The following is a 20077-nucleotide window of genomic DNA, read 5'->3' on the forward strand; positions in this document are numbered from 1 at the left end:
TGCCTAAATTTCTTGACCGCTCTTATCAACGCAAAGGCTTGTTTCTCAAGAGAAGAGTATCTAACCTCGACACTTTTGAAAGGAGAGCTCATAAATGCAATAGGTTTCTCATCTCCCACTTGCCTCTGCATCAAAATAGTTGCTCCTGAGTGTAGTGAAGCAAAAGAATATATGTAAAATGACAGAGTGTAATTAGGGCTAGTTAACACAGGAGCTTCGGCGATGGATTTCTTAATTTGGGCAAAAGCCTCTTTTGCTTCAGTTGTCCATTCAACCTTAGCATCCTTCTTCATCATTTCATTCAATGGCTTGACTATCTTTGCAAACCCAGTAATAAACTTTCTAACAAAATTGATTTTGCCAAAGAAACATCTCATCTCCTTTTTACTGTCGGGCATTTGTAATTTCAATAACACTTCTACCCGATCTGGGTCTATAGATATCCCCCTTTCTGAGATTACGTGGCCAAGTAGATTTCCTTCAGCCACCCCAAACAGACATTTCTTGGGGTTAAGGCAAATCCCATATCTCCAACATCTTTCCAATACCTTTTGGAGGTGGTCTGGGTGGTCTTCTTTGACATTGGAAAATATCGTTAAGTTGTCCATATAGATAATAGTGCATTTTCTAATCAGTTCCTTAAAGGCTGTATCCATCACTCATTGGAAGGTCGCCCCAACATTAATCAAACCAAATGGCATGATTTTGTATGCATATGTTCCCCACTTCATTGTAAATGTTGTCTTCATACGATCCTCATAGTTTACCAATACTTGGTTATATCCTAAATAACTATCTAAGAAGGACATCATTTGCGAACCATTTACTGTTTGTAGTACTTCATCCAAAGAAGGAAGTGGGTAATTATCTTTCTCGGAGGCTTTGTTGAGATTGCGAAAGTCCACACAAAGCCGTATTTCTCCATTCTTTTTCTGTACTGGTACCAAATTAGCAACCCAAGTAGAATGTCATACCAGAAAAATAATCTTGACAGAGAGTAACTTTTGTACTTCCTTGAAAATCAAGGGTTCTATTAGTGAATTGACCAGTCATTGCTTTTTCCGGAATGACTTAATGTTACGTTTTAGGGGGATCACATGAGTGATAATCGTTATATCAAAGGTCTTTAAATCTTCATACCCCTATGCTATTACATCAATGAACTCTTTCAAGATTTGTATCAGTTTTTCTCTCTCACTTTGAGTGCAAATCTTCCCAATATAAACAATCCTCTCTTGTCCTTCTGGACCAATATTATGGGGTTCGTACTTTCTGGCATCTGAATCTGTTGTTAGTCTCTCCTTTACTCTAGGGTCTGAATCAAAACATCTCTCTAAGGTGACCATCCCTTTAGGAATAACGTTAGTTGGTAAATCCAAAATATCAGCATTACTTTCGACATTAATATCATTTGATTTATCTTCCTCATCAATAATTTCTCTTCAAAAGCCCCTGAATTTGCAAGAAAGGCTAGAATGTGGGCATCATCCTAGAAGACTTGGAAGTGTTTGATATTATTAGGTACAGTAGTTTATAGAGATTAATTCCACAGAGAACTTCTTCAAAGGGGATTGGCTTATTGGTTCTAATGTACTGGCAGCTACGGCCAGTGCATTAGGTTCTGATACGCTGCTAACCTTTTATCATGGCACACATATTGGCTTCGTACTTGTTTAACCACCAGCTCAGAATCTCCTTGCACCTTCAAACACTTTTCCCCCTTCTTATGAGCAAAAATTAATCCTCTAACTAAGGCCTTGTACTTCATCATGTTATTAGTATAAGGGAATTGGAGTCGGTAAGAAGCTAAAAGGGTTTTCCCTTCTGGGTTGGTTAGCTCTATGCCTGCTCCACTGCCTTGCTTGGATCTTGACCCATCAAACTTTAAAAACCATATTTCATCTTTTGGTCTCTTTACACTTTTCACCTTTGGGTCAATGATCAAGTTAGCTTCCAGAGGGGATTGTTGTTTCTCAAACTTGAGGTCTTGTGACAATTGAGGTCGTTCAATTTCTGGTTGCATAAACAATTCAGTAGTGTTAGGAACAACTTGTTCCGATTGAGGTTGAAGTTGAGATTGTGTTTCTTCTTTCTCTTGCTCAAGAGGAATATCTTCCTTCTCATCTTTAACAATCTCAACTGCAAGAATCTCCTGGCTACATTCTTTAGGTAAGGTAGTCTTACTTATAGGATCCATTGTTCGGGGCTCTAATCCTTCACAAGTTAGACCTTGAACTTCTTCCATATTGATGGTGTGATCATCTTCTCCATATGGAACCGGACTCATCAACTTCGTAATCTATTTCTAACATGGGATACATGAAATTTTTGAGTGCTCCTCATGATATATCTGACACCATTTCAGAAGCAACAAATCTTGTATCTTCATAGTGTCTCCCAATAAACAAATTCTTTGTTGTACTGTTGTAGCGAACTCTTTGACCCGCCTTCTATATGTGGTCTTGTTTGCTCAAAATAATTGGAGAGGAGTCGGTGTAGAGAAAATAAGAATCTCATTAACCCTATAAACTCCTGGACTTACTTCAACAAATGCCACTTCATTGGGAGCGCCATAATCCATGACTAATTTCTTCAATTTAGGCTTGCTATCAATTCGGATCTGGTTGCTCACTCCCTTCCATGGAAGCCATAGGTACGTAAAACAAGTTGAGAAATATCCTCCCAACGTCTTGGACCAATCCCTACTAAGGAGCATCCCATATACTTCCAGAATATCCACTTCTTGAATGTCAATATAACGAGATATTCGGGGATCAGCACCTAATTGAATGTATACATCTTTCAATTCTCTGATTATGTTAATCTTAGTTTTGTCTAGTTGTACCACCTTACCATTTTCACATACTGGTTGAAGTCTGAGCTTCTAACATATAGAGCAGGGCATTACGTTTCCTAAAGCCCCTGAATCTACCAAACAGTTGTGTGAATTCTTTCCACATATCCTCAAACTCAATAAAAATGGTGGATTTTCTATTGCATCACTCCTGATGTTAGTGTCGACTTCATTAAGATCTGTCATCTTAAACTCATTGCTCTGTGACTCTAACAATTCCAACTTTCTAAGGAGAGCCCTCTTTTGTTCAGGGCAATATCTCAATACTTTCATTAAGGACATAGTAGTGGCAGTTCTTTCCATCTCCTTAGTAACATCAAATGATCCTTTCAGAACATAATCTTTCCCTTGAGCTTGTCTAAGGTGTGCTCCTTGGAAAGCCTGAGGAGGGTGAGGATTGTTGCTTGCATTTGCATCAAGAGGTACAAACCCACTTATCGGGGGAGGTGACTCCATTAATGGAGCTTTTCCATGACTCCTAAGATTGTAGTTTTTCCTAGTCTAAAAGGCCTGAGCATCGTAGACACAGGGTTCACCTTCGACTTCAGCCTGGAATTCTCTACACAGGAAAGTATTGACCAGCATGGCAGTATTAACCTTATTAGGTTCATCATTGGAGCAATACTTTGGTTGAGAGTCACCTTGAGCAATTCTTATGATTTTCTCAAACTGGGCACAATTGACCTCAGAATGCGCAGCTATGTCATGCAACCTGCACCAATTTGTTAGCAAATTTATATCATAAAGGTTAACACTTTGTCTATGGTTTGGGCTATCTCGTGCGTCGGGGTGATCATGGTTCACCCCACTATTATTCATACCCATATTTTATTGCCTATTATAAGGTTTGTTGTTATTCCCTAGATATTGGTTATGGTTATTGTAGTTTTGCTGATTATTATAGGGTTGGGATTGATTATACCCTCCTTGAGGATTCATCTTTAGCTGGCTCAAGTCTAAAGTAACCTATGAGATCATTTTCTTTAAGGCTTCTACTTCAGTAGATATATGAGATCCTTGATTCTCAAGCGCTGTAGTTGGAGGTTGGTTAGTTGTGCTAGTACTACCAAACTGTTGATTTCCCCCTTACACTTGACTAGCATATTGGGTTTGGATAGGGGTGGTATTGGTATTATTTTTCCAAGTCAAAGCTTGAGCAGAAAATTGTTGATTCGCCTGAGGTTGGGATGCATAAATTGGCACCGGGTTCATGGTTGGTGCACCTACAGGTAGAGGTGAGGGTATGCCTGGGAGTTGGTTGTAGTTCCCTTGATTCACCCCTATAGGTAAATTATATCTGATCCCTCCTGGGGTTTGATTTAACTCATGGTTCATACTAATTGCTAACGCGAAAACTTTTGCCAAAGTGTCCCTTTGATTCTGAGGAACACTCTTCTTAATAAACATAGCAGTCCAAGGGTCGATAGCTCTTAGATACAAGTCGATTACTACATCGGGTGCTACCTGGTAAGGAGTTTGTAGTTTCTTGAGTGACCTTTGGAAGCTAGTATTAAAAGTTGTTAACGGTTCATTTGGTGACTTCTTAAGAGAAGCAAACTGATGGTATAGTGTTCTGGGATCTACATATACTTAGAATTCATTGATGAAAGCTTTCTCCAAGACGTCCCAGCCTATGATAGAATTTGCGGGTAGGGTTAAGTACCAATTGTATTCATTCTCCCCAAGTGAATATGGGAAGAGTCTACATACTACATCTTGGTGTTCAATATGGTTACGAACAACCACATCTTTAAATGCTTCAATATGTTCATCAGTCGTTTGTCCCCCCAAATAATCAAATTTGCTGCAAAATTTATCTAGGTTTCTAGGTAGGTCATGTATACCCCCTTCTATAGTTCCTAGTGGTGTGGTGTCTTTATTAAAGTAGGCCATTGAAGGTGGTGATGGTGGACGTTGAGTCACAAAAGGTGCGGCAATAGGCTAAGGACTAGGAATCAGTCGATCTTCTATGTTGGGTATGGGTGATTGCACTGGTGAAAATGTTGAAGGTTGTCCCTTAGCTATGTTCCTCTTTTTCCTAGTTACGGGTCATAACTCTACTAAGTCAGATGGTGAAGAACTACTCCTAAGGATTTTGTGGAATCTCTCAGGAGAGAAAGATGATATACGATCCAACTTAGTACCTCAAATTTATGGTTGGGGAGGTGGTTGTGGATTCCCCTGTGGGTTCACTAGAGGATTAAGTTGTCTTTGTGCCTCTGCTTCTATATGTATAGCCTTTTGTCTCTCATTTTCTAAGACTTATCATGCTCCTAACCAATCATTATAATCTCTTGTACTATCCCAAGCAAGGTCATATAGCTGGGTAAGAATATCATCTTGCTCATTGTTGAGGCTAGGTTGGGTAAAGGGCATCAATCCATCTCCTGGAAGTACCATATGTGGTTAACCGGTGAGGGGACTAGTCTAGGCCCTCCTTCTAGCACCAATTTCTGTTGACGACTGTTTTGACACACCCGCCAACAGTCAGGTAGCCAATGTGAACACTCACCACCTCTCCTGAAAAGTAACAAGTTTGGGAAAACTCACTGCTCCAAGGTCTCTATAGTCGAGTCTCGATGGTGATGGGAAGCCCAATGGTTGATATGGTTGTACCTGTCAAGGGGCCCGCTAGTAAAACTAGATCTCGTTGATTATGGATAACTGCACTTCCTTTCTTTTTTTGTATTTTTATGGTTTAAGAAACTCTGGGAAATAAAATGCAAAGCATAAAAGGGAATAAGAAAATAACAATAAAAACCAATATAATAACCACTTAATGAACTACTCAATTAGTTCCCTGCAATCCAAGAAATTATCAAATATTATCCAAGTTAGCATTCAACAACGGACCTCCAGTAAACCTGCAAAATCATCAATTTCACAAACTTATGGAAATAAAATCATCAACAATATGGCCTATCACAATAATTCTCATACACCACTGACGTGCACAATATGACTCATAAAGTGATAAACAAAAAGATTCAAACAACGTTTCTGTAAAGCGGAAAATCGCGATCGAACCGTAGTTGCTCTCCCCTCTTCCAACTCCGAGGAGAGAGAAGGGAGGTTCGCTAGGATTCGATGGTTCTCACTTAGGGGAGAGACTTTACATTCAAAAGAGGGGTTGAAACCCACAAGATCCAATCCCACGCAATGCAAGATTGGATGCTAAATGTGTTTCAAGGGTTAAGACAGCAAGGCTACCCTCTTTTGTAAAGAATGTTGATAGAAGAATTAAGCTAAGCATGCATAGAAAGTGATAAAGATTCGCTTATAAACTGAGATAGGAATACAGTATGAAGCTACGGACCTGGAATTAGCAGTAAAATGTCGATACGGCGCTGTCCTGCAAATTTGAGCAAAAGTTGTCGGGACGATGGTGCCCGGCGCCACGGTCCTCCGAAAAATCCGCGAAACGAAGGGGGATCTGTTCATCTCTGCACAAGGATTCCAGATCTTCAATTTCAGCCGCGTACCTGCAACCTACACACAAAAAAGCGAAGACGATTGGGGGGTTAGGGATTAGGGGTTTGCCTTTAGGTCAAACCCCGGTTTTGGAATTAACCAAGAAATGAGCAAGTGCTGTAAATGTAAATGACTGTAAAACAAGTACTAATACCTTGTTCTAAGGATGTTTGTATCCTTATGTGCGTAGGTATAGATGTTGTATGTTGTATGTTGTAGCATGTAGTGTGTGATCTCTTCAATGGTTGAATCCTTGTCTTGAATGCAACACTTAGCCTTGAATGGAGACTTGAAATGATCAATTGCTTGAAGGAATGCTTGAATGCTTGAGTATAATTTCCACGCTTTTTCATATATCCTCCTCATCATCCCAAATGAGAGAGAAAAATGTAGTTTATATACTTGTCATTTAGGGCTGATAGACTGATTTTCCCGACCTTAGGCCGACCAGGAAAGTTAATTTCCAATTTGCAAACAAAAAGACCCGAGACCCCTTAGGAGACCGGGCCCAAAATAGGACCCAAGGACCAGGGCGCTAGGCGCTCTGGTCCCACCTCCCGGGACAGCAGGGTGCAAGGAGGTTCAGGCCAGGGTGCTTGAAAAATGCAGTTTTCAGTGTCGTGAGCAAGTTTCGGGGTCTCCATTCAGGTTGTGTGTTGCGTCGCCATCGTGAAGACCGAAATGCAGTCAAAATTGCAAGTGTCGCAATTTTAGGACGCTACATTTAGCCCCCACTTTAGCGGGAGTATGTATGCTCATACTTCCGGTAAAGTACAAGGAAACAATATTTAAAGACTTTCACCATGTCAAGGAGGCAAGATACACCAAGCCCCTAGTGGACTAAGGATCTTATGACTTCGATTGACAAAGTAAAAGGGAAGATCACGAGGAAGAACCATGACTGTCAGTAGTAAGGTTCCCTCACTATGAGTCATGCAAGAAAGATATCAAAAATTTTCAAGGCAAGGCTAAATTTACCAAGAAATTTTCAAGTATCTTGAAAAGATATGAACGGGATGTATGCCCCCCTACGTTAAAGCGATCGCACACGCCTCACCGGGGGTGATTGTTTTAACGTAGTGATACACATAAGAAATGAGAAAGGAAAGGAGCATGTTATCGCAAGGATTTAGCCCCCAGTGTGAGATAAACCCAAGGATAATAGACACAAAACACAAAGCACGAGGTGAATTCGCTTTCCTCGGGGTCAGTATGCTGTATGATAATTCATGTATATATATCATATGTATGTATGCATAATTGTTCTTCATTCCCCAATCAAGGAAGGTCACCTAGAAGAAGGGAACACATGTGTCTTTTGAGTCAACATGAGAGAGATCGAGAGATCTCAATACTTTGCATCGTCCTCAAGTAAACAACACTAAGGACAACAAATAGAAGAATGAGAATAACATATAGAAGAAGTAACGAAAGAGAGGGGGAAAGAATCTGCTATGCTAATGAAACTAGTCTAGCACGTCATCTACCCCCCGATCTTGCTGATCAATGTTTCGGGAAGGCAGGGAACACGCTAGAGGAGGAACATCCAACACAGCAGATGGAGCTATCACAAGATCCAAACAAGGGCTATGTTCATGTTCCGAGCCACATTGTTCTTGTCTAGGAGCTAGGATAAGTGCTTTAGAAAATTCATTAGATAAATGGTTATCAACATCAACAAGTTCATATTCACTATCAGAAGCAAGAGGAGTAACATTTTCATCATGAATAACATTTTCATCCATATCATCATCAAGATTTATAAAAATAGGATCTTTAACTTGCACCGGATCAAGACCATCATGCATCTTATGTTTAGGAGATTTAGGCTCAATGTCCGGCTGAGGAGAAAATGGAATAATGCTTGTTGAAGGTGTTTTTGGAGATTGCAAAGTTTGAGCTCTAAGACGACGCTTTCGCCGGCGTTCACGTGCAGAACGATTTTGTCTAGTCTTAGTAGGAAGTGGAGAAGATTGAGGAGGAGGAATGTTCTCATCCTTAGCACTTGGGTGTTTAGGTTGTGGTCTCTTAGGCTGGATAATAGGAGAAGAAGAAGATCTCTTCTCTCTATAAAAAGAAGGAGGAGGAACTGCTCCATATAAAGGAGGAATTTTTGGTTTAGGAAGGAGACCAAGTCCATCATGACGAGGAGGGATAGGTCTACTTTTAGGAAGTTTATTAGATATAGACATAGTCACATCCATAGGGATGGGTTGGGAATCTTCTTGAGGAAAGACATTAGTTTTATCTTTCAAAGGAAGAACTTCCTTCTCAAGAATGATAGGAATATCAAGTTTAGGTGTTCTAGGTTCACTTAGAGATAGGATCATGTCTATTTTCCACTTTTGATAAGATTTGAAAAGATGATCACTTCGCGGAGGAAGAGATTGGAATTGTTTAGGCCAAAAGTAATCAATAGGAATGCTAGAAGTTCTTTCAGCTGGTTTAAAGAGACTATGATTGACAGTAACAACTTCACCATTATGGGGAAATTTCAAACACTTATGAATAGGAGAAGCAATAGATTTCATGGAAGATAGCCAAGGATAGCCAAGCTTCACACGAAATTGTTTGGCAGATGGAATAATAGCAAAGTTCACATCAAGAGATTTGTTATGGACCTCAATAGGCAATGTAATAGAACCAATTGCAGGAGAAGAAAATGCATCAAATAATTTCACAATCACATCTGTTTTGTCATATATCACTTGATTCAATTGCAAAGTAAAAAGGAATTCTTCAGTAATAACATTAATCATGCACGAAGGATCAATAAGCACTCCACGGCAACGTGTATTCTTAACTTTTGCAACTATGTATAAAGGACCATCAGGTGCCCTAATGGTTTCACTGGAATCAAATGTGATGGAAGGTTCTTTAGGGATTTCTTGCTGCTCTACAAAGTTAATCACATTCGGAGTCATAGACACAAGACCATCAGATGAGAGAGAGGAATCATTAGCCTCAATTGCATTAGAGGTATGAGAAGGCAATGGATCAGTGAAAATCTGAAGATTTTGGTTAGGAGGAGCTACAGATGTGTTGCCTTTATCATTCACTCCAGAAACAGAGATAGTATTGTTATCAATCAAATCTTGAATTTTACCCTTTAAAGAAAAACATTTTTCAGTATCATGCCCAGGCTGACGGTGAAATTGACAAAAAGATTTGTTATCAAAATAAGGTGAAGTAATCTTTGCAGGATCAATTTGTATTATAGGAGGAAGAGTAAGCACATTTTGTTCCAATAACTTATTCATAATACTATGCAATGATTCATTCAAAGGAGTATACTTTCTTTCTTTCTTGAAAAATTTAGAAATAGGAGGCACACCTGATGCTCCATTCACATTGTTGTTGATGATGTTTTCATTGAATTTGATGGAATCTCTGTTCGGTTTAAACTTCCCAAATGGTTGTTGACTGCTATCACCCTTATCACTCGGAGCCATAGGATGTGATTGTTCCATTTGACTCACAGTCAGTTGATAATTGTGAAGAGTGGCACACAACTGTTGGAAAGAAGTAAACTCAGAAAACAGAAGTTTGTCTCGAATATCTTTTTGTAAATTAGAAATAAAGATTCTTTGAATATCATTGTCAGGCACTGGAAAATAAATTTGAGCATACAAATGCTTATATCTACCAATGAAATCAGTCACTTTTTCTTTAACACCTTGTTTACAATGCATTAAATCAATCAAAGTAATTTTAGGACTTATATTGTTTTGAAACTGTTGAATGAAAGCATTTGCAAGTTGTTCGAAAGAAGTAATAGAATAAGAAGGCAACGAGCAATACCATTGTAGGGCTTTGTCTCTTAATGTTCTAGTAAACAGTTTTGCAAGCAACCTTTGGTCATAAGCAAAATCAGTACAAATTGTTTGAAAAGTCTTAACATGTGTTAGAGGATCACCCTTACCATTATAAAGCTCCAAATGCGGAATTTCAACATGTTTAGGGGGAATAGCTCGGACAATGTCAAGAGAAAGTGGGCTCGCAATGTCAAATGTGGGCACACTAAACTTAGATTGATTCATAGAGGCAATTTGTTGCTGTAAAGAAGAGACAGTTTGTGCTAGATTGTTAATGGTCGCTTCAGTTGAAGAATTCATATTGGATGTGTTAGATTGAGATGGAGGTGTTATGTTATTGAAAGAAGGTAAAGAGTAAGGTGGTGGGACTCTATGATAATTAGTCATAGGAGATGATTGGACAGGAGGAATACTACAAGGAGGGATGGAATGGTTAAATGAATAGCCCCCTTGCGTCATGTTCATTTGTGGTGATATAATAGGCACACTCATTGAAGGAATGAATGAAGAAGTCAGATTGAATGAAGGAATAGGGTTAATTGAAGAAGAAGGGTTGCCCCCATGACTGGTGATCATAGGAGGAATGTCTTGTGTAGAAGTAGCCATTATGTTTGATGTAAAAGTAGGTATGCTAGCAATAGAAGTTGTCAAAGGAATAGAATGATTGACTTGAGTAGGAGGTTGTGTATAACCCAAATTTTCAGCACAACTCTTCATAGGCATCACATTCGAATCCACAATGTGTGCAATACCACGCAAAATATCAATTCCATTCTTATCACTTTGAAGCATACGTTTTAGACCCTCAATTAAAGGAAGAGCTTGACTATCAGGGTATTCTTGAGACATCCATTGTCGAAAATCGTCAAATTGGTTATCCAATTTCGAAAGTTGTTCTACGGAAACCTCATGGAGAGCTTCTTCATCATTAGGAGGATTAGAGGAATTACCCATGTCCTCATTAAAAAGGCTATTCAAATTAGGTTCCATCTCCTCAGTAGTTAAACCTCGGAAAAACTTAATTCTACGGCTTCGTCTAACGGGAATAGTGTAAGTAGGGCTTATTGTTGTAAAACTCATGCACTAGAAAGAGAGAGAAGATTTTGAATTTAGAGGTAGCAATTTTCAGTAAAATCAGCCAATCTTCTGGATTTAAGCTGTTAAATGCAATCACAACAGTCTCCCGAAATTTCAGAAAAAATGTCCGGGACCGTGGCGCCTGGAGTGCAACACGGTCCTTGCAACTTTTTTCGAAATTTGCAGGGATGAAAGGTATGATGATTTTAGAGCTAATCTGAAAAAATTGAGTGATTTTACGATCTGTAGATAGGCCAAATTAAAGTTGCAATCTCGAAATTGAACCCCACCAAGATTGTCGAAAAATGCAAAATTTGAATTTTGAAAAAGAGAGGGAAACTGAAATTTTGAATTTTATGATTTTAGAGGGAATGTCAAGAGCAATGCAAATTTTGAAATTTGAAAATTGACTCAATTTCACGCAAAATTCAATTTTGAAAGCGGAAATCAAAGTTGTTGTAATTAAGCACTTAATTTCAAAAGTCACAAATTGCAAGAATTTGAATAAAGCACTGAAATTTTTAATGAATGATAACACACTTTTCAGATTTAGGACAGTAAGAACACACTTTTGACACAAAATTTGAATTTCAATGATTTTTAAATGTTTAGAAGCCTTAATCCAAGCAATCACAAGACCAACTTTGACTGTAATTTTGAAGGTGTTATAATTGATAAAATCAACCAAAATTCTGAATTTTAGCAGAAAAACACAGTAAAATCTCGCTCCCGAAATTTCAGAAAAAATGTCGGGGACGATGGCACTCGGCGCCACGGTCCTCGCAACTTTTTTCCAAATTTTCAGGGATGAAAGATATTGTGATTTTATTGCGGAATCCAAAGTTACAGCTGATTTGGAGATGTTTTGATCAGTGAAATTGTCGGACAAAGGTTGAATCAAGAGGGTTTCAAAAATTAGGGTTTTGACACTTAACCACTTAATTTTCAGAATTAAAGCACAAATATGAATTGAAAATTTGTAATAGAAGGGCAGATCTGAAACAGGCATTAACATTTAGACATTTTGCAAGTTCAATTACTAAAAAGAAAATTTAGGGTTTTTATGCAATCACCTCTAAAATTTTGCAAAAGATCAAACATGGAAATGTAATCAATTTTTTCAGATCTAAGCATGAAAAATCAGAAAGGATGTTCACGTCGGGTTCACCAAAATGTAAAGCGGAAAATCGCGATCGAACCCTAGTTGCTCTCCCCTCTTCCAACTCCGAGGAGAGAGAAGGGAGGTTCGCTAGGATTCGATGGTTTTCACTTAGGGGAGAGACTTTACATTCAAAAGAGGGGTTGAAACCCACAAGATCCAATCTCACGCAATGCAAGATTGGATGCTAAATGTGTTTCAAGGGTTAAGACAGCAAGGCTACCCTCTTTTGTAAAGAATGTTGATAGAAGAATTAAGCTAAGCATGCATAGAAAGTGATAAAGATTCGCTTATAAACTGAGATAGGAATACAGTATGAAGTTGCGGACCTGGAATTAGCAGTAAAATGTCGATACGGCACTATCCTGCAAATTTGAGCAAAAGTTGTCGGGACGATGGCGCCCGGCGCCAGGGTCCTCCGAAAAATCCGCGAAACGAAGGGGGATCTGTTCGTCTCTGCACAAGGATTCCAGATCTTCAATTTCAGCCGCGTACCTGCAACCTACACACAGAAAAGTGAAGACGATTGGGGGGTTAGGGATTAGGGGTTTGCCTTTAGGTCAAACCCCGGTTTTGGAATTAACCAAGAAATGAGCAAGTGCTGTAAATGTAAATGACTGTAAAACAAGTACTAATACCTTGTTCTAAGGATGTTTGTATCCTTATGTGCGTAGGTATAGATGTTGTATGTTGTATGTTGTAGCATGTAGTGTGTGATCTCCTCTTCAATGGTTGAATCCTTGTCTTGAATGCAACACTTAGCCTTGAATGGAGACTTGAAATGATCAATTGCTTGAAGGAATGCTTGAATGCTTGAGTATAATTTCCACACTTTTTCATATATCCTCCTCATCATCCCAAATGAGAGAGAAAAATGTAGTTTATATACTTGTCATTTAGGGCTGATAGACTGATTTTCCCGACCTTAGGCCGACCAGGAAAGTTAATTTCCAATTTGCAAACAAAAAGACCCGAGACCCCTTAGGAGACCGGGCCCAAAATAGGACCCAGGGACCAGGGCGCTGGGCGCCATGGTCCTGGGGACCAGGGCGCTGGGCGCTCTGGTCCCACCTCCCAGGACAACAGGGTGCAAGGAGGTTCAGGCCAGGGTGCTTGAAAAATGCAGTTTTCAGTGTCGTGAGCAAGTTTCGGGGTCTCCATTCAGGTTGCGTGTTGCGTCGCCATCGTGAAGACCGAAATGCAGTCGAAATTGCAAGTGTCGCAATTTTAGGACGCTACAGTTTCTAACTTTAAATAATAGATGTCAGATTACACGAAATAGTTTGGTAGAACATAGACATAGATCAAGCAATCCACAAGCTGCTTCTCATATTGATCTCAATGAATGTATAACAAAAATAACTCAAACTTAATTTGCAAAATATTCTAAAAACTTTAAGTAGGCCACAAATCATCAATTTGGGACCCTTACAAATGAATCCAACTTCTCAATTTATAGAAGTTCTCTACCCTATTATCTAGGAAATAAACCTACCCTAAATGAAAAACTAAAACTAGGAGTCACAGTTAACTTGCAAGTTTCTACCTTGACACTCCACTTAACAACTACAAAATGGTGACTACATGAGCACTACAAAGACCATGTTGGGTGAGCCATGTTTTCGTAGTCATGCAAAATTTCTATCAAAATTGGAGCTTCAGTAGGAGTTGCAGCTGAAAATACAAGATTAAAGATTTATGAAAAAGCTTTTCTATCTTAAGCAATTGTGCGTTTATTCCTTATTCCTTGGCAAAAGATCTATAATTATCTATTATGCATGCAACTGATTGAGCAGGAGGATCAGCTACATGTTTAACTCTAAATTTATATTTCTTCAAAATCCCATCTGCATGCTTCTTTCCTTTCACTAACTCCTTCACCATGCTTGCCAACCCCTGACACTAAGTAATTAGATATGTATACCTGTCCATGATGGTAACATCAAACTAGGCTGAAGGTCCTAGGTGTTGCGCCTCATATGCATCCGACTGATCCAAAACTTGTTGCTGCTCCATTATTCCTGTATCAGCTAATCTTAGGCCAAAGGGTCCTAGCATATCCTTTACAAAGCTCCCATATGACAAAATTTCCCTAAGGAGAGGGTCTGGAATCTCCGTCATATCCTTGATATATAGCTGAAGCATTTCAATCTTCAGCTCCAACATGTACACATATGACTGCAAGTTTTCGTAACTGTCACCCCCTAAAACGTCCCCCTCCATTACCTTCTCTTCCCCTAGTTGCAATATCTTTTTCAAAACTTGGAATTGTTTAGTGAAAATGTTCGACTTCCATTCCCATTGCGTACAACAGGAAGCCAAAGCTCCACCTACATGTACTGCCTTACGATACATCTCCATAGTATCTTGCAAAAATAATCTTATTTTGGCTGCATTTACTTGGGCCCATGACTTGGCTGCAGCGGCCACCCATCTCACCTCCATTAATACTTTTACTTCTTCATAAGGCAAGTCATCAGTTCTACATGAGTCCAAGGGTTTTCTCATTTCAATTAGTAGCTACTTATATTGTCCTAATTGTTCTTTGAGTTCCACATTGGAAGTATGCTCCTTCTCTACACGTCCTCTGACAATGCTCATGGCTAACTCCAAAGTATCTAGCTCCCCCCACTTGGTTTGTTTGCCCAAATTTATCTTGGATATTTGATATTTGGGGGAAGCTTGTCCCTCATCTTGGGATGGAACTGCTACATCTGCAATCACTTCACAAGAACTATTTTTTGATAGGTGATGAACAGTTTTCAATTTCTTAACCTTTGGTGGCTCCTCGGTGATCACTAGTTATAGAGTGACCTTAGGGAGCTCTACTTTTCTCTTTTTCTTCCCAAACATAAACTCTAGTCATTGTGGTATATTTTCACCCCTTTCACCTTGATGTGACACTATATCTGCAGTCATAATATGGACCTCTTCCTGCTCCTCTACTTCGTCTCTTACTTTTGTTTCTGTCTGCTTGCGGTCTTGAGGTGGGATAATTTGACGAGCTAGATGGGTTTGGAGATCTTGTTGCTTGTGTAACTCTCCTATTTTACTACTAACCTTTTCATTAAATGCCATCTCTTCCCCACTTGCTTCTATTTCACCTTGCCCAACTGCTATATCCTAGAGGAGGTCGTCTTAATCTTGAAGGGTTAGCACTAGTCTTTCATTCAATAGGTCTTTTTCCTCATCCCCTTCTTGCGGTTGTTGTTGCCCAAGATCTTCTTCCTCCTGCTGTGAATCTGACTCAATGTTTCTAACTTTTATTCCTTCAGTGGTAGACTTGAATCCTTGCACTGCGGGCTGCCCTACAAGAATATTGACTGGTGGTGGTGCAGGGGTGTTGGTGCCTGGAGCATGTGTGGCATTTGTCGAAGGTGACTGAGTAGGGATATCCTCAGTAATTTCTATATCTTCTTCTTGCTCCTGGATACCCTCTCCTGAATCCTGCCATATAGCCCTCCTTGGTGGGACAATGTTGGCAAGTGGTACCGCTCCCAATCCATGAGTCACTCACAGGTTCACTGCCTTCTTTAATAATTCAGACTCCCTCATATTTTCTTGGAGTTTCTTGATTAAGTCCTCAGTGGTTTCCTGGGGCTTGTCCTCCTCATCTGGATCAATGGATGTATTTTACCTCGAAGCTGACCTTGTCTTTCGAGTGTACTCCTTATGCCCTCTTGATTGAGGTACCCCTGAAGTGGACTCCTTTTGTTTCCCCTTTGAGACACTGGGCCTTATACTCCGAGCTAACGACTGCCTGGTCCTATTGATGACCACTTCAAAAACTTTTTCCATATTTGTGTCTTCACCTACAAACCACTTTATCAAGGAGAAGGGCATTTTACCTATCCCTGATTCCCTATAAACTAGATCAAGTAAATCCCTGTCATCTCTAAGTTCTTTAGGGAGCTTAGTCTCAATTCCAAAATCAATTACCTGTGGCACAAATAACCTGTTATAGCTCTTCTCCCTAACCTCAAAACTGTCTTGCAAGTTGGCCCAAAATTCCTCCAAGCTGGGCTTATGCCCCTCATATGCCTTAGGCATAGCTTGTTTAAGTTTCCCATAGGGATCATAAAACTCCCTAGCATGATCATATTCCTTGAAGTTCAAATCTTGAAGCTCTTGTTCTACTAATTTTTCTACCTATATCTTAGAACATGCAAAGTACCCAATAGATACTGAGAAATCGATACCCGCTTTGTCTTTTGATGACAAAAGTGACTAGAGGCCCACAAGTTGCCTTACATATTCTAGCAAAATTATCCTATCATTGCAATATCGGGGCAGCAACATTGGGTTCCCTGTGAATACACTAACCCTGATGTAAGTGGAGCATGGGTTTTGGATGAACCAACATGCCCACTCTAAGATGATAGCCATAGCCTCCGGGCTAATTCAATATCCTACATCTCCTGTTAATTTGATTATTATTGGGAAAACGAAGGCATCATTAACTCTCTTTAAATGAGCCTTTGCATTGGCTAGAGTGAGTTGGGAATAATACTCCCATACCCTCTTTTATCCTTCCTCCTCTCCCAATTGACCTTCTACCTGTAGCCCTGGAAACTTTCCAGCTCTATCAGCTACGCAGATGACGTATGATGTGAAAAAGAACTTTTGGGTATGCTGGACTTCTTTCATTTGTTTGCAGATATTGTCAAAAAGGATCTGTGGCCAATCAAAGTATTGTTTCCCTATTAAAATAGTGCTCATGAATTGGAACATCGAGGGATGAAAATGCTTGCAATCTGGATTGCCAAAGGCCCTCCTAAGCATAATGATTATGTCTCTTTAGGGTTCTTTAAAATCCGCCTTCAGGATCTTCGTTGCCTTGAGACTTGTCTTTCTTTCTTCTTCCAACCAGTTTGTATTCATGTGCCTCTTACTAGCTAATATTTTATCATTCCATGCCCTTAGGGCCTCTTCTTTGGTTAATAAAAATATCTCCTCTGTGGTTGGGATGACAAAAACCAACCCAAGCATGTCAGGAGACAAGTCTATGACTGTTTTTCCTTGCACATCCGTGTATTTTCTAGTCTTTGGGTTATAAAATGGGGCAATGGTCATTATGAACTCCTGTGCCTGTTTTGACTATGAAAAGGCAGTAGCTTCAACTAGGTTCGATCTCTTGATTCTCCTATGGAGAGCCTCCAAACTAGGTTTGTCTAATTGAGCCCTTATATCCTCAATTTTTATATTTCTAATCTTAGTATCCATGACCCATTTGACTTGATCATCTATCTTTGAAGAATAGACCCGTCCTTGGTAATGATATTTCATGGTGGCTGGGAGTCTATCAATATCTTTGCCTCTTTCGTTGGAGGATGAGTCCATCTAACCACTTGAACTTGAAAGTATTAGAGTAATTGGGTCTTTACTTGGTTAATTAAACATTATTTGTTTAATTCTTTAAGTTTCCAATTATCTTTTTACACTTAAGCTAACATTAGGTGCATATAATTAATTATTTTAATTAATTATTATGTGCAAACCTAGGGTTTTCCCTTTATAGGGTTTCTTGACCTATTAGAGGTTATTTTTCTTTTCATTGTATCATCTTTTTCAATATACATTTTTCTGGTGAATAGGAGCTCTCTTTTTTGGAGAATATTTTTCCTGTGTTTTTTTCTTGTTCTTCAGATTTTGCTTCATTGCTTCTCCTTGTAACAGGTTATTCGGCTTGTAGAAGATCTTCAGGCTACTGTGGGGTTGTATTTCTCAACTCCTATATGGTATCAGAGCTCAGATCTGCAGCGACCTGTTCCTATCTTTTGAGAATTTTGCATTTGAAGCACATATGGGGTTTCAAGCATTTTTTGTGTGTTTAGGGTTAAGGTTTTTTTTTTGAGCACTTTGGGCCTAAATGGACCTTGCCATCGTGCTCAGAAGACCCAAAAACCCCTATAGTCATATAAAATTTGTCCATTTTTTACCCCTGAGCATCTGGGTGATTTTTTTTTTCTCTTAGCCAGGCCGTACGGCCCTGGCATGCAAATCGAGAAAAAATTTGAAAAAAAAAAATTGTATTTTTATAGCATGCAGGCCAAATTGTTTTGATTTTTCAAAAAAAAATCAAACAACTCAAAAAAAAGCATTACAAAAAAAAATAAAAAATTTTACCCACATTTTAGGGTACTGAACCTGACAGTCTGGCACCGTACGGACCTATCAGGCCAGCCCCACTAGCGCCACCATCCGTGACATCCTCTCTACTGGTCGCTCCATGATGCCTCCCGCCGGCAGAAACTCCCTCCAGCACCGACCTCCCGGTTCTGCACTGCTCCGACAACAACCCCGCCGCTCCGGCCACCATCGGGCTGCGCCACTTCCACCAGGTCGCGCCACCTCCACCCAGCCTGAGCGCCGCTCTGCTTCTGCACCATCTGCGCCCGGCCCAAGTGCCACCTCCGCCCGGCCTAAGCCCCACCTCCTCCCGGAGCACAACTAGCCCCTCCTCTCTAGTCTTTTTGAGAGGGGGTTGGTTTTTTGGGCCTAGATCGTGCATCCAGAGTCAGATTTTGGCGAACGAATAGGCGTTGGAAAGGTGATTCCAAGATGGACCTCATGGTGGTGGATTTTTTTTCCTAGATCTACTATTTGACTATGTTTTTTACCAGTCAAAGTCAGGCTTCTTTTTTGCACTTCCGGGGTCTTAGAATGGGCAAACGAACTCCATTTTTCGAAAACGAATAGGCGTTGGAAAGTTCTCAGCATGCTCTATTCAGATTTGTGATCTTTTTTCTCAGAATTTTCACCAGGTATATGAGATATCAGTTTGAATTTTTTTTGCTTATGCACTACTTCCTTCTCATTACTATGTACTAGGGCTTGGGTTTCTCCATTGTGGGGGGTGTTTTTTTCTCGCTTTCTGTCATTTATATTGGAAATCAGGAACACCTAAAATCTCAAAACAAACAAACCCTTCTGCATATTTTGTCTATTCTGAAAGATCACATAATAAAATCAACCAACAAGCAGGTGCAGGTGCAGAGTTATTTTCTTTGTTCTCATGGTAGATCCTTCAGTTGAGTTGTTGACTTCACACAACTATCACACCTGGAAGCCCCGCATCACAAGACTTCTCAGGTCACGAGGGTTGTGGGCTACATTGGATGAGGTTCAGCCAGACCTTCACCGTCCTTATGAGGTTCTTATATACCGGAACAAGCAGGATGAGGCCATGGGTTTGATCGCTTTGCATGTCTCTGATGGTCTTCTGTTTCACCTTGATGAGTTGCTTACTCCTCAAGATATGTGGTTGAAGTTTGATTCTCTCTTCGGGAGGGTCAATGAGATTTGGGCATTATAGATTGAGGCAGAGTTGACTTCATTGTTACTTGATACCTTTCCCACTATTGAGGATTTTTTGAACAAATTCAAGACTACCAGATCTGTTCTTCAGGGATGTGGAAAGAACAAGACCGATACAGAGTGCATTCATTTGATTCTTTCGAAGCTTCGGGGTCCCTTTCAGTTTTTTGCCTCTGCTTTCTACTCCACCATGGATGGTTTGGGTACTAATTTCACCATGCCTAGCTTTGATGTCTTTTGTGAGCGGTTGTCTTGTGAGCAGTCTCATCTTTCTCAGTTGGATATGCTCTCCGGCTCCAAGAATAAAGCATTGGTTGCTCAGTCCTCTAAGGAGAAGGACAAACAGAAGCAGAAACCAAAGTAGAAAAAGACTTCTGCAGGTAG

The sequence above is a fragment of the Cryptomeria japonica genome, chromosome 10 (assembly GCF_030272615.1).
Source record: "Cryptomeria japonica chromosome 10, Sugi_1.0, whole genome shotgun sequence".
Classification (NCBI taxonomy): domain Eukaryota; kingdom Viridiplantae; phylum Streptophyta; class Pinopsida; order Cupressales; family Cupressaceae; genus Cryptomeria; species Cryptomeria japonica.